Source organism: Pongo abelii, chromosome Y (genome assembly GCF_028885655.2).
Source record: "Pongo abelii isolate AG06213 chromosome Y, NHGRI_mPonAbe1-v2.0_pri, whole genome shotgun sequence".
NCBI lineage: Eukaryota > Metazoa > Chordata > Mammalia > Primates > Hominidae > Pongo > Pongo abelii.
In genome coordinates this window covers 48,511,813-48,524,334 of record NC_072009.2, presented here as the reverse complement: position 1 = coordinate 48,524,334, position 12,522 = coordinate 48,511,813, and positions in this window count along the sequence as shown.

Below are 12,522 nucleotides of genomic sequence, written 5' to 3'. Positions count from 1 at the left end.
GCATAGGACCCTCTGAGCCAGGTGCGGGATACAATCTCCTGGTGTGCCATTTTTTAATCCCATCAGAAATGTGCAGTATTAGGGTGGGAGTGACCTGATTTTCCAGGTGTCATCTGTCACCATTTTCTTTGACCAGGAAAGGGAACTCCCTGACCCCTTGAGCTTCCTGAGTGTGGCAATGCCTCGCCTTTCTTCAGTTCGCAGATGGTGCGCACACCCACTGATCTGCGCCCACTGTCTGTCACTCTGTAGTGAGATGAGCCCGGTACCTCAGATGGAAATGCAGAAATCACCCATCTGCTGTGTCACTCAGGCTGGGAGCTGTAGACCGGAGCTGTTCCTATTCAGCCTTCTTCATCTTAATCACAATAATAAAATTTTCTTGTCAGTTGTGTCTATGGGCAATTTAAAATCATTTCCACTGTAAATTGCTTAATTCTGAGGCAGTTTCTGAAGACTTTACAAGCTTCCAAAATTATAGAATATTGTATCTTTAAGGAGTTTCATGAAAGGATGGAAAAGGTCCTGAGAAGTATTCTTGAATACAGATTTTTTACAACGTTAGAGTCATCTCATTTGAACTGGGTAAGAATTCCCAAAACTTTAATGAAGAGACTGACTGGTTTATAAAACTACAACCCAAAACAGAGTAAAAATCAATTGAATACCAAGAAAATAGTTTGTCAGATTTTCATGCCAAATCAGCCAGTATTTAAGTTGTCTAGATAAAATATTTGAATTAATTCCACGGTCCAAGTCAAATTATCTATGATAATCCCGGATTAGTGACTTTTATGCACCTAAATTGAGGAAACATTCCAATGTTAAATGTATTGAACGAAGACATCTTCTATGTCCTTCCTGAGTTCTGAAAGCTTTTCTTATTGAAAGTTATGCGTTCTGATTTCTGGGTGTGAAGGTAAAGCAAGATGGCAGAAAGAAGTCTCCACTGATCTTCCCTCCTGCAAGGACACCAGGAACAACTATTAATAGCTGCATAGAAAATACATTCATAAGAACCAAAAATCAGGTGATTATGCAAAGTACTTGCTTTTAGCTTCATATCACTGAAAGAGGTACCATTTCCTCACACCCAGCAGTGATGATGTGGTGCAGAGATCAACTTTGGGTTCTGCAGGAGGGAGAACAGAGCAATTGTAAGGCATTGAACTCTGTGTTGCCCTGTTAGAACAGAAAGGAAAACAAGACCAAATGCAGTTAAAGCCCATCCACAGAGGGAATATTTAAACCAGCCCTGACCAGAGGGGAATGAGATTCCCCTGGTTGGAAATTGAGCATTTGGAAACCTGGGTACTGAGGGCTCCAGAGCTCCATGTATCTAAGAAAATTTGAAAGGCAGCCTAGACCATCAGGACTGCAACTCTTAGATGAGGCCTAGGGCTGACCTGGGCCCAGGAACAGTCAACTGGGGTGGGAGGGCATGCAACACATTGAGAAACCAGCTGGGGCAGCCATAGGAGTTCTGGAATTATCACTCTCCTAATACAAGGCTGCACAGCTTATAGCTCCAAAAGGGACCCCATCCTTCTGCTTGAGAAAAGGAGGAAAAAGAGTCAAGAGGAATTTGTCTTCCTTCCTGGATACCAGCTCAGCCACAGCAAGATAGTACACTGGTCGGAGTCTTGATGCCTCCTTTCCAGGCTCTGGCTCCTAGATATTCCTAGACACACCCTGGGCCAGAAGGAAGCCTGCTGCCTTGAAGGAAAGAAGCCAGTGCTGGCAGCATTTATCACCTGCAAACTTAACAATCTTTGGGCTCTGAATAACCAGCAGCCATACCCAGATACTACATCAAGATCCTTGCATGAGCATCATAGACTTACTAGATTTAGTTGAGACTCAGCAGATTACAAGCCATGGTGGCTAAAGGGCAAAACTCCTTTTGCTTGGGAAAAGCAGAGGGTAAAGTAAAGGGTACTTTTTCTTGCCACTTAAGTACGAGCAAGACCAGCAGTGGGGAGAGCACCAAGAAAGCTTTAGGAACCCTGATTCTAGGACTTGATTTTGGTTGGCATGTATGGACATGCCCAGGGCCAGTGGGGAGCCCACCAGCCTGAAAATGGCAAGTTCCAGTCCAAGCAACATTCATCACGAGCTAAAAAGAGGATCTGGGCCTTAAAGGAACAAAGGTGGTACTCTTAGTGGTCTGGGGTGCTGGGGGCTACTCTGCCTTTGGAAAAGGAAAGGAGGAATAGGAAGGACTGTGTCTTGTGGTTTGAATGCCAGCTCAGTTAGAATGCAATAGAATGTCTGGTGGACTTCTGAAATTTTTGGCTTTACTCCTTGACTTCTGAATGGCACTTCTGGACCCAACCAGGGACTGAGGAAACTCACTGTCCTGAAGGAAAGAACACAGATATGGCTGGCTTTGCCACCTGCTAATTGTAGAGATCAAAGGCCTTGAGTGAATATAGGCAGTTGTTAGAAAGTGCAGGCATCTGGACTTGAGCAAGATCCGGTGCTATGCTAGCTTGATGTCTGACCCAGGGCAGTCATAGTGGTGATGGCCAGGGGTGCTTGTGTCATTTTACTCCCAACTTTTCATGGCTTAGAATAGAGAGAAAGACTCTGTATCTTTGAGGGAAATAAGGTTAGAGAACAAGAGTCTCTCGCTAGTAATCCAGAAAATTCTCCTGGACCTTGTCCAAGACTGTCAAGGTGGTATGTCTATAAGTCTGCAAAAATTACAGCACTATTGGGTATATGGTGCCCCCTAAAGCAGATAAGACTTAGATCACAACACCCACCTTTTCAAATATGTGGAAATCCTTCCCAAGAAAGACGGCTATGAATAACCCCAGACAGTGAAGACTACAATAAATGCTCACCTTTTTAAAAAAAAAAAAAATTCTTTTTTTAACCTCTTATATGGTGCTGCATGCCAAAGTTTTAATGTCCAGACACTGAAGAACATCTGCTAGCATCGACACCATCCAGGAAAACATGACCTCACAAAGTGAACTAAATGAGGTGCCAGGGACAAATCCTGGAGAAAAAGAGATATGTAATTTTTAGACAGAAAATTCAAAATAGCTGTATTTTTAAAAAACTCACAGAAATTTAAGATAACAAAGTAAAGAAATTCCAAATGTTATCAGCTAAACTCAACAAAGAGATTGAAATAGTTACAACAAATTAAGCAAAAATTCAGGAGCTGGAAAATGCAATTGGCTTGCTGAAGAATGCATTCGAGCCATTTAATAGCAGAATGGATCAAGCAGAAGAAATGGTGAACTTGAAGACAGGCTATTTGAAAATATATAGTCAGAAGAGACAAAAGAAACAGAAAAAAACAACAAATAGTGCCTACAGGATCTGGAAAATAGCCTTACAAAGACAGGCCTAAGAGTTATTGGTTTTAAAGATGTGTAGAAAGAGACAGGGATAGGAAAATTTATTCAAAGGGATAATAACAGAAAACTTTCCAAACCTGGAGAAAGATATCCAAATACGACTACAAAAATGTTATAGAACACTAAACAGATTTAAAAAGACTACTTCAAAACATTCAATAACCAATCTTCAAAAAGTCAAAGAAAAAGAAAAGTTCTACAAAAGAAAGAGAAAAGAAACACATAATATACAGGGGAGCTCCAACACATCTGGCAGCAGACTTTACAGAGGAAACCCTACTGGCCAGGAGAAAGAAGCAATAAATATTTAAAGCACCAAAGGAAAAGAACTTTACCTTAGAATAGCATATACGGCGAAAATGTCCTTTAAATAAAAAGATGAAATACGGAGTTTTCCAGACAAACAAAAGCTGAAAGATTTCATCAATACCATGCCTGTCCTACAAGGAATGCTAAAGGGAGTACTTCAGTCAGGAAGAAGAGGACATTGATGAGCAACAAATAATCAACTGAAGGTAAAAAAAAAAAAAAAAAGAAAAAAAAATCCTCATTGGTAATAGTAACTGTACAAAACAAAGCAGAATATTATAATAACACTATAGCTGTGGTGTGTAAACTACTCATTCTAAGTAGGAAGACTAAATAATAAACCAAACAAAAGTAATAACTACAAGAACGTTTCGGCTGGGCGCGGTGGCTCACGCCTATAATCCCAGCACTTTGGGAGGCCGAAGCGGGCAGATCACGAGGTCAGGAGATCGAGACCATCCTGGCTAACAAGATGAAACCCCATTTCTACTACAAATACAAAAAATTAGCCTGGCGTGGTGGCGGGCGCCCTTAGTCCCAGCTACTCGGGAGGCTGAGGCAGGAGAATGGTGTGAATCCGGGAGGCGGAGCTTGCAGTGAGCCCAGAACACTCTATTGCACTCCAGCCTGGGCGAGACAGCGAGACTCTGTCTCAAAAAAACAAAAAAGAAAAAAAAAAAAAAAAAAAGAACGTTTCAAAACATAGTACAAAAATAAGTAAAGTCAAAAAGTGAAGGGATGAGCACACCCATCCTGAGCAGGCCTGATGTGGTGGAAGCTCGGAAGCCGGGTGAAGTCCTGGAGCGTGGGCAGAAGGGAGGCCGTCCAGAGAGCCGAAAGCCTGGGCAGGGGACGGAAGCCTCTGGCGCCCCCGAGCAAGAGCAGCGCGGCGCCTTGGCGTTCCTGCGGGAGGCCAGGCCTCTGGCGACGGCAGGAGGCTCTAGGAGGCCAGAGGAAGGCACAGAGCGGTGGCCGGCAGTGCTCGGAAAAATAGAGGTGGAGAGCAGCCCTGCCACTAGCGAGCGGCTGGGGGATACTGGATCCAAGCCCCGCAGCCCCGAGGTGGCAATGACGCCTGGAGTCGAGCGGGGCGTGGCTGTGCCGGGCTCTTACGGCATCCAGGCCCCACTGCCAGCGCCTACAGACATATCACCCTGTCCAGTCTCCTCTGACCTCGGAAGCTAAATAGGCTGGGTCCTGGTTAGTACTTGGATGGGAGGCCGCCCAGGAATTTTGGGTGCTGTAGGCTTTTGGCCTCCCCCTCCCTCCCTCTTTCCTCCTTTTGTCGCCGTGCTTCACTACCTTCCCCTAACTCTGCTCCCACTTTTCCCCTCGCCTGCGGCCCCAAAGCAGCCGGGGACCTCCTCGTGGGGTTCCTCCGCTGCAGCACCGCCAGGCAACAGCATCCCACATCTTCCCCTTTGCTGCAGCCCCACCAGGTGCCCGGCTCCAGCCGGGGCGGGGCGGTATATGTTCCCTAAGGTGCCCCGTGTCTTCACGCTCCCGGGACGCCCAGGCAATTCAATTTACTCATCCGGCGCCATGCAATAGTTCAAGCTGGTGGGGGAAGTGGCGGCCAGGGGCAAAGGTCCCACAGACGCGAGCCAAAACCTCTACTCCAGGACCTATTGGCTGCTTTCCCCAGGGGAAAAAAGTTACCGTCGCCAGTCACGAGGAAATCTGTCTCTGTGCATACGGATTCCCATTGGCACCGTCTTCGGGTAAACACCAGTCCCGAGGACACGAGACAGACCCAGGCCTCGGCCCCGTCAGCACGCTCTGCGTCAAGACTCCCACCAGAGGGACGGACACACTCTACAAATCTCGGTGACCACTGCACCAAGAAGACAGGGGGTAGCCAACAAAAGGACCCTATGAATCGCACCCCAAAAGCAACCAACCAATCCATGAAAAAATTCTTCTCAGGGTTCTGTTGGTCTTTTAGCATGGGAGGCCCTCCTCCCTGTTATGGCCAGGCTCAAGCACCCTCCACCCTACCCCTGCTAGAAGGAGCCCTGTCTAACAGAGCAGAGAGCTCTCTCACCCAGGCTCTAAGGCTCTGGCTCGGTAGCTCTCACACCCTCTCTATTTCTCCCCTCCCCCCTCCATCTCATGCTTTTTCTGTCACCTTCTCTCTCTCTCTCATTCCTGTCTCTCTCTCTCTCTCTCGGTCTCTCTTCCTCAGTTTCTATCTCGCCATCCCCTTTTTCCCTTGCTCTCCTTCAAACTATCTGTATCTTTGTGTATCTGGGTGTGTGTCTGTGTGCCCGCGCACGTGCATCCATGTGTGTCTGTGGGGGCGGAGGTGGGTTTCTTCCTGGTGCTGGTGAGGTGTGTCCGGCTGTCCATCAGCCTCTCTCTCCCAGGATCAGTCGGCTCGCTCTAGTGGCAGCGTGGGGCAAAGCAGCTCCCCCCACTCACTTGACCATGGGCCATATCCTTGTCGGGACAAGCGACTCTGTTAGGGACGTAAGAGAAAGGGCCCGTGGGGCTAGGGCAGCTGTTCACCCTGAGCAGCCCTGGCAGCTCTGGGTGGGTGAGGCAAGAGGTGGCCTTGCAGGAGGGGCGGCGAGGGAAACGTAACAATCCCTCCGCGGCAAGAACAGCAGGGTATCCCAGGAACATGGACCCAGGGCCCTGAATCCTGGGAGCACAAACTCAGCAAGCCCGATGTGGTGGAAGCTTGGGAGCTCAGGAGCCTGGGGAAGCCCTAAAGCGTCGGAGGAATGGAGACCGCCCAGAGAGCCCGAAGTCTCGGCAGCGGAAGGAAACCTCTGGCGTCCTCACTCGGCGGAGTGGAGACGGTTCAGTGCATGGCCTCGTCGGCTATGGCTGGAGGCCCTTGGAGGCCGGCGGAAGGCGCAGTACGGCGGCCCACAGTGCTTCGGCGTGGAGGCGGAGAGCAGAGAGCAGCGGAGCAGCGGGCGAGGAGTGGCTCAGAGGTGTCCCGATCTGAGCCGCGCGGCCTTGGAGTGGCGGTGACGCCTGGAGTCGGGCGGTCATGGTGGGCCAGGCTCTTGTGTCAGCCAGGTATCACTGCGGGTGTCTAAGGTCTTACCGCCCTGAAGACACCTGGTCTCCTCTGGCCTGTGAAGCTAAGCAGGGTGCGGCCTGATTCAGTACTTGGAAAGGAGGCCTCCTGGGAATACCAGGTGCTGTAGGCTTTTGGCTTCCCGCTCCCTCTTTCTCCCTTTTCTCGCCCTGATTCCCAACCACCCCCTGACTCTGCTACCCCTTTTCCACCTGCCTGCGTCCCTGCTCCAGGAAGGCCTAGGTAATTTAATTCACTCTTCTGGCGCCGCCGCAAACGTCCAAGCCTGGGGAAGGGGAGGGCAAGGGCAGACGGTCCCACAGACGCCAGCCAAGACCTCCTCCAGAACTCACGGGCTGCTTTTTCCAGGAAAGGACATTGCCTTTGCCAGCTACTAGGAAAATGTCCTTGGGAACCGGGATTCCCATGGCCATGGACTTCGTGTAAACTCCCGTCGCGAGGACACCAGAGAGACCCAGGCCTCAGGCAAGGATTCCCTGGCTTGCACCCAGCGTGCCTGTCTCGCCCACGGGGGCACACCAAAGCGCCAAGAAGACACCGGGGTATGGGAACTGGCTTTCATGGGGACGTCAAGGCAGTCCGTGGTAGAACTTCCCAGGGAAGACACTGCCTTTTGGGCAGCCCGTGCGGTGGGCAGGGGGGCTCCTGGAGTCCTTGTCTTGCACACAGGTTGTGTGTCTCTCCCTCAGGGGGCACCCCACGGCAACAATAATTCCCCCGGGGAAAACTAACGGGATACCCCGCTTGATATCCCGTGGTCGGGATACTGCATGAACACCTCGAGCCCGGCACGGAGACTGCCAGGAAGGCTCTGTTCTCCATGGGATTTTTTCCCTGGACTGCCTCAACGTCTCCTTTCAAGCCTGGAGTCCTTTTCCCTTCCCCCGGAGGTATTCATGCCGTTTTGGGGTGTCCCCCATGGGCAAGACTCGCACCCTGGTTGCAAGCCAGGGACTCCATGAAACCATCGGCCGGGCGCCGGGGCTGCCAGGAAGGCACTGTCGTCCGTGGGCGAACCCCAGCCTCGAGGCTGTTTTCCCCGGGCTGCCTCAATGTCCCCCTTCAAGCCTGAGGTGCTGTCCCCTTCCCCCCAGGGGCCTACTTGCCGCTCTTGGGTACACCTCATGGGAGACACACGCACCCTGGGAGCAGGCCAGGGACTCCACGTCGCCCCGGGCATAGCGCAGGGGCTGCCGGGAAGGCACTGTTATCATGGGAGGAAACCCGCTGGCAGCTTTTTTCCGCAGTGCTGCCTCAGAGTCTCCTTTAAAGGCTGGAGTCCTGTTCCCTTCCCTTAGAGGCCTTCTTACCACTTTGGGGTGCCCTTGTGGGCACGACATGCACCATGGGTGCAAGCCAGGGACTCCACAATCACTCCGGGCCTGGAGCAGGGGTTGCCAGGTAGGCACTGTCTTCCGTGGGAAGACACCATACCTCCGCTTTTTTTCTCGTACTGCCTCAACTACCCCTTTCAACCCTGGTGTCTTGTACCCTTCCTCCAGCGGCCTTCTTGCCTCTTTGTGGTGCCCCCCGTGGTCAAGATACGCACTCTGGGTGCAAGCCAGGGACTCCACGAAGCTCCCGGGCCCACAGCAGAGGCTGGCAGGAAGGCAGTGTCGTCCATGCGAGGACCCCAGTATCCCCGCTTTTTTCCCCGGGGCTGGCTGAACGTCCCCCTTCAAGCCTGACGTGCAGTCCCCTTCCCCGGAAACATTCTTGCGGCTTTCGGGTGCCCCTCGTGGGGGAGACACTCACCCTGGGTGCAAGCCAGGGAATCAACAACCACCCCCATTCAGGGCAAAGGGGCTTCCGGAAAGGCACTGTCATCCGTGGGAAATTTTTTCCCCCGACTGCCCCAATGTTCCCTTTCATGCCTGGCGTCCTGTTTCCTTCCCCCGGAGGCCTTCTTGACGCTTTGAGGTGCCCCCGTGAGTGCAACATGCACCCTGGTGCAGCCAGGGACTCCACGACAACCCCAGGCCTGGCGCAGGGCCTGCCGGAAAGGCACTGTAGTCTGTGGGACGTCATAGGCCCGCTGCTTTTCTCCCCGTACTACCTCGACTTCCCGTTTCAGGCCTGGCGTCCTCTTCCCTTCCAACGGAGGCCGCCTTGGTGCTTTGGGGTGCTCCCTGTGGAAGCGACACGCAACCTGGGTGCAATTCGGTGGCTCCGCAACCCCATTGGGCAGGGCGAGAGGCTGCCGCAAATGTACTGTAGCTCGAAGGACCCCGGCTCACTGCTTTTTTCCCCGGATTGCCTCAAGGTCCCCTTTTAAGCCTAACATCCTGTCCCCTTCCCCCGGGGACCTTCTTGCCGCTTTGGGGTGCCTCCTGTGGGCGAGACGCACACTCTGAGTACAAGCCAGGGACGCTACAACACCGCCGGGACGGCACTGGGCTGCCGGGAAGGCACTGTCATCCCTGGGATCACCCCAGCCTCGCTGTTTTTTTCTCTGGGCTACCTAAACGTCCCCTTTCAAGCCTGGCGTCCTGCTGCCTTCCCACGGGAGCCTTCTTGCCGCTTTTGGGTGCCCCACGTAGGGGAGACACGCACACTATGTGCAAGACAGGGACTCCACGACCCTCCAGGGCCTGGCATAGGGGCTGCAGGGAAGGCACTGTCATCTGTGAAAGGACCCCAGCCTCGCCCCATTTTTTCCGGGGCTGCCTCAACCTGGCATCCTGTTCTTTTCCACCGGGGGCTTTCTTACCGCTTTGGGGTGCCACCAGTCGGCAACGCACCCACCCTAGGTGCAAGCCAGGGACTCCAAAACGCCCGGGGCCTGGCGCAGGGGCTGCCGGGAAGTCACTGTCCTCCATAAAAAGTTTTTCCCTGGACTGACTCAAAGTCCCCTTTCAAGCCTGGCGTCCTGTCCGCTTCCCCTGGGGGCCTTCTTGCCACTTTGGGGTGAACCCGTGAGCAAGACACGCACCCTGGGTGCAAGACAGGGACTCCTCCAGGCCCACAGGCCTGGCCCCGGGGCTGCAGGGAAGGCATTGTCGTCCCTGGGAGGACCACAGGCTCGCAGCTTTTTTTACTGGGCTGCCTCAAAGTCCCCTTTCAAGTCTGGCCTCCTGCCCCTTTTCCCGGGCGCCTTCTTGGTGCTTTGGGGTATCCCCCTTGGGCGAGATACGCACCTGGGTGCAAGACAGAGACTCCACGACACCCCATGGGCCCAGCGCTGGTGCTGCCGGGAAGGCACTGTTGTCTGTGGGAGGATTACGGCCCACTGCTGTTTTCCCCGTGCTGCCTCAACGTCGCCTTTCAAGGCTGGCGTACTCTTCCCTTCCCCGGAGGCTTTCTCGCCGCTTTGGGGTGCACACCGTGGGAGACATGCACCCTGGGCGCAAGCCACAAACTCAAGGACGCCCGGGCCTGGAGCAGGGGCTGCCAGGAAGGCACTACAGTCTGTGGGAGGACCACAGCCTCTCCACTTTTTTCCCGGGACTGCTCCAATATCCCCCTTCAAGCCTGACGTTCTTTCCTCTTCCCCTGCGACCTTGTTGCCGCTTTCATGTGCACCCCGTGAGCAAGACACGCACCCTGGGTGCAAGCCAGGGACTCCACCATCCGCTCGGGTACTGCGCAGAGGCTGCGGGAAGGCAGTGTTCTCAATGGGAGGAACCCGGCTAGCCTCTTTCCTCGCCGTGCTGCGTCAGCGTCCCCGTTAAATCCTGGCCTCCTGTTCCGTTCCCCCGGAGGCCTTCTTGCCACTTTGGGGTGCTACCCCTTTGCCGGACATGGAGGGGTTGTTGAATCCCAGGCTTGCACCCAGGGGCCCACGGGGGGCACCCCAAAGCAGCAAGTAGGTTCCGAGGGGAAGGAGACAGCACGTCAGGCTTCAAGGGGGACGTTGAGGCAGCCCCGGGAATAAAGAGGGGATGCAGGCATTCTGCCACAGATAACACTGTCTTCCAGGCAAACTCTGAGGTGGGTCTGGGAACATCGTGGAGTCCTTGGCTTGCACGCAAGGTGCATGTCTCGCCCACAGGGGGCACCACAAAGCGGCAAGAAGGCCGCCGTGGGAAGGGTATGGGACGCCAGTGTTGAAAGGGATAGTTGAGGCAGTCCGGGGAAAAACGCCGCGGACCAGGGTCGTCCCACGGACGACAGTGCACCCCATGTGTAAGCATGACACGCACGCTGGGTGCAAGCGAGGGATTCCACCATTCCCCGGGGCCAGGCGCAGGGGCTGCCGGGAAGGCAATGTCATCCATAGGATGACCCCGGCCCGCAGCCTTTCCCCCCGGGGCAGCCTCAATGTCTCATTTAAAGCCTAGCCTGCTGTTCCCTTTCCCCGGGGTCCTTCTTTCCGCTTTGGGGTGCCCTCCGTGGGCGAGAAGCGTACCCTGTGTGCAAGACAGGGACTCCACGACTCCCCCGGGCCCAGCGCAGGGGCTGCCGGCAAGGCACTGTCATCCGTGGGAGAACCCCGGCCACTCGCGTTTTTCTCGGTGCTGCCTCAACGTTCCACTTCAAGCTTGGTGTCATGTTTCCTTCTCCTAAAGGCCTTCTTGCCTCTTTGGGGTGCCTCCCCTGGAAGAGAAACGCACCCTAGGTGCAAGCCAGGGACTCGACAACACACACGGGTTCAGCGCAGGGGCTGCTCGGAAGACACTGTGGTCGGTGGGACGACCCTAGACTCGCCGCTGTTTTCCCCAGGCTGCGTGAACGTACCCCTTCAAGCCTGATGTGCTGTCCCCTTCTCCCGCGGGCCTTTTTGCCGCTTTAGGGTGTCCCCCGTGGGCGCGACACGCAACCTGGGTGCAAGCCAGTGACTCCACGTCCCCCACCCCCACGTTTCGGCGCAGTGGAGACCGGGAAGGCACTGTCACCCGTGCGGTGACTCTGACCCGCCGCTTTTTTCCCCGTGCTGCCTCAACGTCGCGTTTCAAGCCTGGCGTCCTGTTCTCTTCCTTCGGAGGTTTTCTTGCCGCTTTGGGGTGCCCCCCCGTGGGCACGACACACACCCTGGGAGCAAGCCAGGGATTACACGCCTTTTCCGGGCCTGATGCAGAGGCTGCCATAAAGGCACAGTCCTCCGTGGAAAGTTTTTCCCAGTACTGCCTCAACGTCCCCTTTCCTTTCCCCGGAGGCCTTCTTGCCGCTTTGAGGCTCCCCGCGTGGGCGCAACACGCACACTAGCTGCAAGCCAGGGACTCCACGACCACCACAAGCCCTGTTCAGGGTCTGCGGCGAAGGCACTGTCGTCCGTGGGAGGACTGCGGCCCACAGTTTTTTTCCCCGTGCTGCCTCAATGTCCCCTTTCAAGCCTGGCATCATGTTCACTTCCCCCAGAAGCATTCTTGCCACTTTGGCTTTCCCCCGTGGGTGTGACGCTCACCCTGGGTGAAAGCTAGGGACTTCACGACCGTCCCGGGCCAGGCACACTGGCTGGAGGAACGCACTGTTGTCTGTGGGAGTAAACCGGCCTGCTGCTTTTTTCCTCGTGCTTCCTCAACGTCCCCTTTCAAGCCTGGCGTCCTGTGTCATTTTCCCGCAGGCCTACTTGCCGCTTTGGCGTGTCCCCACTAGATGCGACACGCACCCTGGGTGCAAGCCAGGGACTTCACGACTTCCCCTGGCACGGTGGCGGGGGGCGCTGCTGAGAACGCACTGTAGTCCGCGGGAAGTTTTTCCGCGGTGTGCCTCAATGTCGCCTTACAAGCCTGGCATTCTGTTTCCTTCCCCTGTGGGCCTTCTTGCCGCTTTGGGGTGTCCCTCGTAGGCGAGACACCCACCCTGGGTGTAAGCCAGGGACTCCACGACCACCCGGTCCCGGCGCAG